This window comes from Nematolebias whitei, chromosome 10 (genome assembly GCF_014905685.2).
Source record: "Nematolebias whitei isolate Nwh7 chromosome 10, NemWhi1, whole genome shotgun sequence".
Classification (NCBI taxonomy): domain Eukaryota; kingdom Metazoa; phylum Chordata; class Actinopteri; order Cyprinodontiformes; family Rivulidae; genus Nematolebias; species Nematolebias whitei.
The window spans coordinates 48,431,451-48,438,638 of record NC_056507.1 but is presented as its reverse complement, the minus strand read 5'-3'; positions in this window follow the sequence as shown (position 1 = coordinate 48,438,638).

The following is a 7,188-nucleotide window of genomic DNA, read 5'->3' as shown; positions in this document are numbered from 1 at the left end:
TCGCTTCAAACAGTCATAATCCCCGTGTTCTTTTTAATACCGTAAATTCCATTTTAAACGTGCCTCGGTCTGCCAGCATGGAGGCCTCCGTTGACATCTGCAACGACTTTACCAGATACTTTGCTGATAAGGTAGAGTTGATTAGGTCATCCATCCCACTGTCCACAGCTGATCCTTCTGTCTTTGTCCCTTGCTCAGCTGTCTTCAAACATTTTGAACCCATTTCACTCCCATTTCTAAACAAAGTCGTTGATCAGATGAAACCCTCTGGTTCCCCTGCTGACTCCATTCCTGTGTCGTTTTTCAAACAAGTTCTACCCACGATTGGACCCTCTGTTCTTACTATTATAAATAGTAGTATTGTGACAAGTGTGATTCCCGATGTTTTCAAACATGCAGTAATTCATCCTTTAATTAAGAAACCTGGACTTGACCCTTGGACTTGCTCAAACTTCAGACCAATCTCAAAACTTCCCTTCCTGTCCAAAATCCTAGAGAAAATAGTTTTCATTCAATTAAACAAGTTTTTGAATGAGAACAGAATCTTCAAAATTTTTCAATCTGGTTTTAAGCAACTCCACAGGACTGAAACAGCATTAGTAAGGGTTTGTAACGACATTATGATCTCAAACGATTCTGGTCAATGTAGTGAACTTAATCTGGTGTCACGACTAAGCCTAAGGTCAAAACCCTTGACCTTAAGAACCTTGTGGGACAGAAACTGTCAGTTCATTGATTTGAATCCAGAGATACAGGTTCACCCATCCTGAGACTCTCTTTCTTGATAATCAAGTGAAAGAACACTCTCTTTTTATTATCATTACTATTTTACAAATGTTGATAATCAAAGTGTCTTAGTTCAAACCATTTTAGATGTTGCAGTGAACTAATCAATTTTATTAACTGTGTAATGATTTTTAATTCTCATGCAAAGTTAGAATTCATGTTGAGGTCTGTTACAGATTTTTTTGCATTTTCTGATTTCTGCCTTTGAATGAGCAAGTGTACGTTTCCAGGGTCAGGAGTGAAGCAGACATGCGTTGGAACAACTGTCCTGTTTATATCCTCTCAGACGTCAACAGGGGGGTTTGGCACCTGTTTCTTAAACTCGCCAAAACAAAACTCTCTCTGTCTGTGAGAACATTTCTGATCTGTTCCATAACAATTCTTGCTGCATTCTAACCTTTTACGTCACAAAACACACCCCGTCTGGTCGGTTCTAGCCAATGGGAATACTCCCAGATGAACCGGGAAAACAGCTCTTTAAAATGTCGGTACTTCCTGGTCTAACCAGTTCTGTTGGATACACAGTTCTGTGAGAGTTCTGTGAGGGTTCTACTCGGTTCGGTTGAGATCAGTTCTGTTCAGTTCTGTGCGGAGAAGCCCAGTTCTGGGAGCCGGGAAGATCCTGACATGACAACAGAGCTCTTCCGAGTTTCATGGGATTATAACATCTTCACTGAGGTGAGCTGTGGCGGACAGTCTCGCCATTACTCCGGACGAGTAACAGCATCCTACGGAGACGCTGAAGGGTGCGTTAAACGGAATCTCGCCTGAGACATCTCCAGGTAAAAGAGTCGATTTCACCACCTAAGTGTACTGTAAGGAGAAGCTGAAGAAAGCCCGGAGAGTGCCGTTCTGTTAACACTCTCCCTCAAACCCCATCTTTTACTCTTCTTTAAACTTCTTTCCCATCTTTAAACTCCTCTCTCAAGTAGAAATTCTTCCAGATATTTAGAAATGTCTGTGTAAAGTGCTCATCCACATCCGTGTGGGTAAAAGATCATAGTTGTACAGTTTTCATAAATGTCTGTGGTGAAGCAACGGAAAAATCATGGCCGTATGATTTTTCCTGATTGATTGCTTATGTTGTTATTTTCATAATTTGCCAAATTAATGTAAATGTTTGATGTTAAACTTTGATTCTGTAAATAAATGACCGCATTCATTTTGATGGGTCAAATATAAATGACGTCTCACGTTTGCATTTCATTAAATTCAATGCACGTTTTATTCAGTTCAGAAAAATGAGGAATCCGTGTTAATTGATGAATATATCTGAGCATCTGTTCATCTACATTCTGGTGGTGTATACCGATTCAGTGAGTTGATATCGGTGCAGGTCTATCCCCACCGCCCGAGATGAGGGTGGGGGTGACGGAGTTTAACAATTAAACGTGCGTTATCTTTTTAGCAAGTGAGTAAACTTTTTCCATTTTTGTGAATATCTGTAACTGTTTCTATTTTTTAAAAGTGCGGCAAAAATTATCAGTGAATAAAAATGTGTTCGGTAAATGCTCTTTGTGGTACTTGTGCTCCTGGACCTTACTGCTGCTTTTGATACTGTTGACCACAGTATCCTTGTATCACGGCTGGAACAGTGGGTTGGGATCACAGGTGCTGCATTAGAATGGTTCCGCTCATACTTGAGTGGCAGGAGCTTCTGTGTCAAGGTTGGTAACAATGTATCCGCCTCATTACCTCTTTCATGTGGGGTCCCACAGGGTTCGATTCTCTGATCCCTTCTGTTCTCACTCTATTTGCTCCCACTGGGGTCCATCCTGAGGAAACACGGTCTTTCATTCCATTGCTATGCTGATGACTGCCAGATCTACCTGCCTGTGAAACCAGCAAGTGTTTGCTCCATTCACCCTATGTTAAAATGTCTGGATGACATTAAGGCCTGGATGGCTTCAAATTTCTCAAGTTTTAACAATGACAAGACCAAAGTCATTGTTTTTAGCCCTAGCTCAACTGCCACCACTGATCCTGTCAACCTGGACTCTCTTCAGCCATATCTGAAGCAGTCTGGTAAAAATCTCGGGATGGTTTTAGACTCTGATTTTAAGTTTGACAAACAAATCAACTCTGTTCTGCAGAAAAGCTTCTTCCAGTTCAGACAGGTAGCTAAACTCAAGCCAGTGTTGTCCAGACCTGACCTTGAGAAACTAGTCCACGCCTTTGTCACGACCCGATTGGACTATTGCAACGCACTGTATGCTGGGATCAGCCAGGCCTCCATCTCACGTCTTCAGCTTGTCCAGAATGCTGCTGCTCGGCTTTTAACTGGAACTCGTAGGTCTGAACATATTACTCCAGTTCTGTCCTCCCTTCACTGGCTCCCTGTTCCTACGAGGATAGTTTTTAAAATTCTTCTGCTGACCTTCAAATGCCTAAATGGCCTCGCACCCCTTTACCTCTCTGAGCTTCTGGAACCTTACGTTCCCTCTCGGGCCCTGAGATCATCTGATCAGCTGCTTTTGGCTGTTCCAAAAACAAGACTGAAGCTCAGAGGAGATCGGGCTTTTTCAGTCATGGGCCCCAAACTGTGGAACAACCTGCCCCCCAACATCAGGCAGGCCACCTCCCTTCCTCACTTCAAATCCCTGCTAAAAACACATCTGTTCTCTCAGGCATTTCATACAGTGTAAATTGTTCTAGTGTTTTTTAATCTGTGACCTTATGTTTTAAATGCTTTTTATTAATTCTTCAGTTATTATCATTATTAGTGTATTGTATATATATATATATATATATATATATATATATATATATATATATATATATATATATACAATATATATATATATGTTTATATATTTTTCTCTTTAATTTACTCGTTGATTGTTGTTGTTGTTGTTGTTGTTGTTAAGCACTTTGATAACAGGTTCTGTTTTAAATGTGCTCTATAAATAAAGTTGACTTGACTTGACTTGACTTGACTTGACTTATTATTAATCTGTTCATGTTGAAGAGCCGTGGATCTTCTCTATTCACAGCCCTTTTCAGCCTCTCCTCCTTCCCGTTGAAAACTTTTTTGGGGCATTCATGCAGTCGGAACGCGTAAACTACGCAGCGCGCGTCTGTGCATGGTTATTGGTTATGGTAATTATGCAACACGTATTTACGCACATGGAGAGCTGAGTGACAAGATGTTTTTTGGGCAAGCGGGCGCTTCTTATGGTGTTTGAATGGACCCAGTGAGGCGGAGACTACATCATGCTTTGCCCTTAACCCATCAGCGACAGCTCTTAAAGGGCGAAGTCTATACAAAATAGAACGTTGGTTATGTACTGTAACCCCAGATTCTATGAGTATAGGCGTAGCCCTTTAAGCGTCGGGCCTCACTGGCTCCTAAATGGCTGAAGAAAAAGCTATTTGAGAGCCGATTACCTGCTCTTAACGTAATTTATACGGACCGGGTGGGGCCCACACAACAGGTGAGCGTGGACTAAACTTTTCAGTGCGATGCTTTGCATGACGGGATAAACCCACCAGCGACAGCTCTTAACGGGCTGTGCCTATACTCATAGAATCTGGGGTTACAGTACGTAACCAACGTTTTTTATAACCTCCAAAGGAACATTCTCTCAGACCGGTAGAGTTGAAGCTGGGCATTGTTGGAAACAATGTAACAATGTGATGGCTGACCACTTTCATATTTTCTGGGGCTGCCCATTGATTTATTCTTTTTGGTTAGAGGTAGCCAAAGAGATAAGAGTAATTCTTGGTTTTGAAATTGAGCACAATTTTCAAACGATATATCTAAGTAATTTACCAAATGAACTCAACACTCAGTATAAGTACCTTTTGAAAATACTACTGATAGCAGGAAAGAAATCTATAACAAGAAAATGGCTTATTAGGAGCTCACTGACATTGAGAGACTGGTCAGCCACTGTAGAAGAAATATGTGAAATGGAAATGCTTACCTTCTCCTTAAGACTCCAGGAAAACAAAATAAAAAAATATTGGTTGAAATGGTTAATATATAGGAACCCGAAAGTAAGTTTAGTGTCATTAATTCATTATTCGGGGTGGTAAATGGGGTTTGGTGTTGAGCGGTTTACAGGTCTTGGTAAATCTGGAAAGAAATTTCCACCTGTTTGACTCTTCATGGAATTTTACATACATTGTAACCTGTTTGTCAAAAATCTACCTGTTTCAGTTTTGTCTTTTTGTGATATATTGCTGTCCCCCTCCCTTGGTGACCTCTCTGTTCTGAGTGTTGTTTATTGTCCTTGTTGTGATTTTTTTTGTTGTTGTTGTTATGGTTTGCCCTGTATAAAAATCTCATCAAAAATAAAGTATATAAAAAAATACTATTGTGGATATAAAGCCATATTTTGAAAGTAGAGTTACAAATTTTCTATTGTAAGGATCCCACTGCCTGCAGCCTGCCTTGCTGATGGCCGCTGATTACCAACACCTGGCGGCCATCAGCCTGATGAGCCTCTCCATCTACTTAAGGCTGCAGTCCGGTGTGATTCAACGCTGGAGCATATCACCTCTTATGGTATTGTACTGTTGTGAGGCAAATGTCTTGGTGAAAAGAATTTGTTCACCTTTTGCTCTTTTTTCCAGTTTCCTGGTTCCTCGTGCTCGTTGGATTTCCCTCGTGACCTGATTTGGATCCTAGGCCTCTCAGGTATTCCTCGTGCCTCTTTGCCTCCAGTGCCAGCCTTCCTCGTTCCCCTTTGGACTCTTTTGGATTTCCCTCTGCTGCTCGCTCGCCTTGGACTGAAGGACCAGCTCTCCCTTCGGGTTGGACTGTAAGGACAAACACACTCCTTAACAAACAACTTGAGCCTTCCCCGTTGGACAGCTAATAACCTGTCGTCCCTCTTTCCAGGAGCCTCAGACCAGCAGCCTGTGGATGTGATTTAAACTCACTGTAAATAATAAACACTGTTATTTTGTATTCCCCTTGTGTCTGCCTCGTTCTGGGTCTCATATCATCTGGGTTCCCCGCGCACTCCTAACACCTATCTGTTAATTAATTCCAAAACTGATTAGTTGAATGTGGGAGAAGAAAATTACAATTTTTATTTGAAACTAAAAGTTTTTTTTAGAGTGAGCTTCTTGGTGTTATAACTAAGTGGACCTTCCTAGAAGTGTGTTACAACCTAACAGGAAGGAAGTCAAACACGGGTGAATATAACAGGAAATTAACAGATAATATGAAACTAAGTTGTGGAACGTTTTTAACAATTAAATACAGATGTGTACTTTAGAATTGTGGTTAATTTGAACGTTGAACTCAGCATTAATTGGGTGACAGGTCTTCTCAAACTGCTTTGAGAGATGAGATCTCTTTTTTTTATCAACAACGCCTGGTGCTCCGACGTGACAGTGATCTCCCAGCACTGCTCTCCTTCTCTGGAAAATCTCTTCATAAACTGCAAACCGTTCTACTCTCCATGTGAGTTAACTTCATTCATTCTGGCCGCTGTTTACATCCCACCGTGTGTGGACGTGCACGAGGCTGAGTGCGTGCTCGCGGACCAGATTACGAGTGTAGAGCTGACTTTTCCGGACTCCCTTGTTATTATCCTTGGAGATTTTAACAAAGCAAACCTCAGGCATGAACTACCTAAATATAAACAGTTTATTACATGCCCGACAAGAGAAGGAAACACGCTGGATCACTGTTACACCACAGTGAGCGGTTCTTATCGTGCTGTGCCTCGTGCTGCCCTGGGTCTCTCAGATCATGAGATGATTCACCTCATACCTGCATACAGACAGAGACTGAAGCTCTCAAAACCTGTGGTGAGGACATCCAAAAAGTGGACCAGTGAAGCTGTGGAGGAGCTACGCACGTGTTTGGACACCACAGACTGGGACCTGTTCAGGGCTTCTTTTTTTTTTTTTTTTTTTTTTTTTTTTTTTTCTGACGGCCTCCCTTCTCCCCTTACAGCCATCCTCTCCACACCATTATTATGAAATATTTATTATAGTGACATTCTAGTGTAGGGTTTTTTTTTTTTTTGTTTTTATAATAGGATAGAAAGAAAGAAAAGACAAAGTAAGACTCCAAAATATAAGAAATATATACAAATAGAGCACACTTCAAAACACCCGGCCACTGTCTGTTCACCTGCAAAGAACATGACAAAACACAGCAACAAAATACATATGTATAAAGAACTTAAAATATTCATGGCTTTGCAGTAAGTTTCAATAAATATATATACCCATACCTACGCCTATATACATACATACATACATACACATGAATATACACTCACATACATATCTATATATCTACATATAAAGCCTACATAAACATCCCTGCTTCTATTTGTGTGTGGTTGTGAGCATGCATAAGTGTATAAGGCTTCTCTAATAGAACATTTATTAGTAATTGTGAAGCAGCAGAGACCCGACCCCCAAGACCAGAGGCAG